Here is a 5,591-nt window from a genome sequence, read left to right as displayed (position 1 = left end):
GCAGTGTCACTGGCTCTCATATGTGGGATCCGAACCGGGGCCCTCTGGCATCCCAAGCCAGTTCTTAACCATCGCGCCACTCGGCCGGCCCCGAGGGATAACTTCTTAAAGTATATGAATGTCTAACCACTATGCTGTACACCTGAAATTAATATAAAATTATATTGAATGTCTACTGTAATTGGGAATTTTAAAAAGGTTAGAAAAAAGATGAAGGGGAATAAGAGATTTAAATCTCCAGGTATAAAAATAGTAAGTCATGAGGATGTAATGTACAGCATAGGGAATTTAGTCAATCATATTGTGATAGCATTATACGGTGTCAGATGGTTGCTGGACTTACAATGGTGATCACTTCTTTAAGTATATAAATATTGAATAACTATGGTGTACACATGAAACCAATATAGTATTGTATGTTAGCTATATTTTATTTAAAATATTATTTTAAAAAGTCCAGAAAAACAATAAAAGGCCTATATACTGTTAAATTTATTTGTTCAACAATAACTACTGAGTGCCTACTATGCTCTTCTGTGCTCTGAAGATACTGTAGGAGTGAACAACACAGTTTCTCTACCTTCATTAAGCTGATTTTCAAGTCGGGATAACAACCAGTAAGACAATAGACTAAAGGTGTACTATAATATCAAACAGTGTTAAGTGCTATGGAGGAAAATAAAGCAGGTTAAGGGAATAGGAAGGAGTGGAAACGGTATTCTAAAATAGATAGCAGTCCTTTCTGTGAGCTGAATGAATGAGTGTTACTGAGAGATGTTCACCTGAGTAGAGTTATCCTGAAAGCTTCATATTAAAAAAATGGAGTATATATCTTTGGAGATTATGTTTAACAAATGGACAGAACATTTCTCCTAGTGTTCAATAGATCACTTTCATCAAAATCTACTAAGGTAGCTGCTAAAACTGCAGAATTCCAGGTCCCACCTATAGACCTACTGAATCAGAATCTCTGTGGATGGATCCTAGGAATATACCACATGATCTTCACCTACACTGAATTATGAAAAAACACAATGATAGAGTCTTTTTTTAACCCTCCATTGGGCACAATGCAAAAGTTATGAGTTCAGGTGCAATGCATCCACTAGATGTGTGTATGACATTTATTTATTTAAATTGAAAATAACATGTAAGCATGCGTATTATTTATTCAGAATGAAATTTTAATTTGCCACAAAATAAAAACAATATATGTTTATTACATAAATTCAGTATAAAAATCAACAAAAATTCAAAACATAAAACTAAAACAAAATTTGTCATAACAAAAATAATAAAAACCAATGATTGCTCTTCATCAGCTTCATTGCATCGAATATCGAGTTGAAACAATGTTCACAAATCGCTGTCACATGTTCTAAGCACAAAAATTATTTGCAAAGTATTTGGAATACCTTTGTCTTTTGTTTCTTATGCAAGGAGCACACTGTTTCCTTTTGTTTGATGAAGTGGTGGCCTCAGGTTCTCCTGCTTGAACTTTGACAGCAGGTGTAGAAAACTTCTCTAAGTTTTGTTGGAGAAGTGAAGGAATTCCCCTGTTTTTGTGGCTCTTTGGTTCATATGTTTAGCTACCAATTCCCTACTCAACTCTTTCAAAAATAAACATCTTTTTTAAACTTCGTATACATTCTCTAGGTATAGCACTTATGCATTAATGCCACTTACATTTAGCATTGTAAAAAACATAACCAATGTCCAGTCCTGAGTATTTCTTTGTGCATTGAATGTTGCACACATCATTATCAGACTCCATCAACATCTGTAGCAATATATCAGCATCTTTTAGGTCATCTGGATTATAAAATCTTTGAGGTTGAGCCATTTTATAAGGTAAAACCTACAAAGAAAAAATATTTCCCTAAACAGGCACAATGAATCTGTCAAATTAATTAGAAAATAAAATGCTTAATTACTAAGTTTCAATAATAAAACTATACTTACAACCTCTTTCTAAAATGTCTGAAATGATAGTACTATACAAAAAAATCTGTTGAGAAAATATAAAAAAATATCTCAAATATGCACAAGGAATCTGTGAGATTAAAGGTGCCGCTATGAAATACGTCTTTACTGTACTAAATCACAAACGCGACTGGCGATAGGTTACAGTAGAGGGGGAAGGTATGGAAGCACTGAGTCATGATACTTAAGTTAACCGTTAGATATTTGGAAATTTGTGTCAAATGAATCTGTGAGGTAGTTGCGCCCGATGGAGGATTAATTTTTAATTTGAGTATTAAAACATTAAAATTTATAAGAGAACTACACTGCCCCTACTATGCAGCAACATGTAGCCTATTGCCATGCTTGAGGGAAGAAATAAGCCCACTGAACTGGTAAAACAGACTTTTCAAAATGGAAGGATGTTTCCCACCAGGTTAGGGAGTTAAAACTCTTTATAGAATAATGAATCATCAAGTATTAATGCCCAAGCAATTAATATTAAAAAGCACTATTTTAGGACTATTACCAATATTTATATTATTAGCAATATTTAGGACTGCTATTAGTAGTAATAGCGTACAAGATAGACTGGAGGTGAGGATAAGGATAAGAAGATAATAGTACAGGCATGAGGCATTAAGCATCAGAGCTAGGTGAATTTCAATAGCAATTTAAGGGGAAAAACAGATATGGAGCACATTATTAAGTAAGTAAAAATGGGACTCTGTGATTGCAATGATTTTGAGAATGATGGAAGGGTCAGAAATGACTCAGATTTTGAACCTGGGGAATTGGCAAAAGTGAGTTTGCTGATCATTATGGAACACCATTAGCTAGTTTGATGGGTACAATACTCATAAATGATTATATGAAAGTGTATTAGACAAAAAGCTATTACTTGTTCCTGCAATTTTTGTAAATTTTCCAGTAATCTAAGAGATATGATAAGAGCTTACTCTTGTACCTTTCTCAAGTTAAGCACATGAAACAAACATTTGCATTTGGAATCAATGCAAAAGAACTTTTAATATTAAAGAAAACTGAAACTAGTTCTTTAGAGCTGCCACTAGTAATTTATTGTCTGAGGAGGAAGTAGAATCTAATTATCCCTTTATGATTGTCAGTATCACTAACATTTTAGATAAAATTTATACTACTTCATATGTGGTTCTTCATTTATAATGTATACACTTAAACATAATATGACATTAAGTAATAAAACATAATTTGCTAAATTTTAAGTCCATCAATTACCTAGTGATCCATTTAGAGTAAACCTCATTTTAAAAATATTTCAGGCTGAAGTAAACATTTTTCTAAATTAAGATGTAGTAGGATGTGCTCAAAGATAAGGAACAGATAACGTGATTAGAGTATTTTATGCATTTTAATTTAAATCAACTGGGAACATGAAGAATATGTGCCCTAACATTCTCACATTCTCTCTTTCTCTCTCTCTCTCACTCTCTCTCTCTCTCTCTCTCTCTCTCTCTCTCATTCTCCCTCTCTCCCTCCATCCTTCCCACTCTCCTTCCCTCCCACTCAGAGACAATCATATACACATATATGTGTAGTTTAAAATTCTCCTTACTATGTGGTATGCTTTTGGAAAATGCATTTGGCAATATATTGTTACTGCTTTAGAAAACTACCTTATCATAACTGTTTCCATACCACTTTCTCCACAGATATAATCTACTTTCTCTGATTTATTTTGAAGACAAATCATATGATTCTCTTGTTAACAAAAAAATTGCAAAATATATTAAAACAGACTTTTATTCATATATGATTTACAAAGCAGGGACATAGCCCTCGGTATGAAACAAAGACATGTTCCAAAGTGGGGGGGGGAATTGAGCAAGGTTTTTAAAGGCAAAGATACAAGGAACTGATGACCAAAGAGTTGGGTTGCTAGGGGAAACAAGATAACAAACTTACATCATTCCTTTTCTTTTTTTATTAAATTATTTTTTATTATGAAATACACATTTTTTAGAATTAGTTTCAGCTGTACTACACAGTGCAATAGATATGCTTTTTACCCCTCNAATCGCTAAGATGTGAAAGCAGCCTGGGTGTCTATCCATGGATGGATGGATAAAGAGGAGGTGGTACATATATATAATGGAATATAGTCTGGCCATGGTAGAGAATGGGTTCTTGCCATCTGCGGTGGCATGGATGGACCTGGAGGGTATTATGCTGAGTGCAGTATGTCAGACATAGAAAGACAGATGCAGTGTGATTTCACTCACATGTGGAATCTAAAGAACAAAATAAATGAACAAATCAGAAACAGACTCATAGATACAGAGAACATTTTGATGGTAGCCAGATGTGAGGAGGGTTGGGGAGTGGGTGAAAAAGTGAAGGACCAAGAAGTACAAATTGGTTGTTACAAAGTAATGATGAGGATGTAGAGTATAGCATAAGGAATATAGTCAATAATATTGTATTAACTGTGTATGGTTTCAGATGGATACTAGATTTGTCAGGATAATAGATGGTAAGGCAGTTGGGGGATGGGGTGAAAAAAGTTAAAGGGTGTAAGGAGCTGGACGCTTGCAGTAAGGGTCCACCCTGAGAGCTGGCAGGCTGACAGGCTCTCAGGCCCAGGTGAGCAGCGGGTGAACAGCATGGGAAGGTTGGCCACTGAGGAGAAAACAACCAATGGCCTTGAAAGCTACAGAGTGGAATGTATCCTGTTAACAGTTTCTGCTTGCTGTGTTTTGCTTTACTCTGGGAAGATTGCTTCCTTACACCTTATGGAAAGCCCCGGGGGAGGTGTTCCCTGGAAGGATGGGACTATTCCCTCAAGTTCCCAAAAACCCCTACCTAAGGAAAGTTACTTTTACTATAAAAGCTGTGTATAAACAATTAATGGGGCCATTCTCTGCTATCAGCATTGGGTGGACCTTCTGTCCCCAGCTTTCGTCTCTAGTCTCTTTCTTTTCCAGTCTCCCACCCAATCCTCTCAGGTACCCTCTCGGTAGACTCCTGGCTGACAAGTCAGGAGTGCTCATTTGGTGCGCGGGTTACATCAGAAGGGATTAAGTACTAACTGGTAGTTACAAAATAGTCAAGGAGATATAAAGTAAAGCATAAGGATTATAGTCAATAATATGATAATAACTCATATGCATAGTGCCAGGTGGGTACTAGACTAGTCGGGGGATAACTTTTTTTTTAAGATTTTTTTTTAGTTGGGGAAGTGGGGGATGGGAACAGTGCTGGGGAACTTGGGGAAGGGGAACAGACAAGTTGCTGTCCTTTTGTTCTTCAGTCTAGTTGTGGAGGACGTTGTTTCACTGGCCCAAGTTGGCACCATCATTGCGCTCTTCCCAGGGGAGGCACATCAGTCACCGGCTTCTAGACGGCTGCTCTTGGTGGCTGCTGGCCGCTCACACTGGCTGCTGGCTACATACGGTAGCCCGTGGCAACCCACTGCCACAGGGGTTGCAGCTTATGCTGTCACCAGCGACTCACAGCAGCCCAGCTCCAGGTTGAGCTGTTGTTCAACATCTTAGCTGTGGAGGGCAGTGTCACTGGCTCTCATATGTGGGATCCGAACCGGGGCCCTCTGGCATCCCAAGCCAGTTCTTAACCATCGCGCCACTCGGCCG

The sequence above is a fragment of the Hipposideros armiger genome, unplaced genomic scaffold, assembly GCF_001890085.2.
Source record: "Hipposideros armiger isolate ML-2016 unplaced genomic scaffold, ASM189008v1 scaffold_545, whole genome shotgun sequence".
NCBI lineage: Eukaryota > Metazoa > Chordata > Mammalia > Chiroptera > Hipposideridae > Hipposideros > Hipposideros armiger.
The sequence above is the reverse complement of the archived record's forward strand: the minus strand, read 5'-3'. Positions refer to the sequence as shown.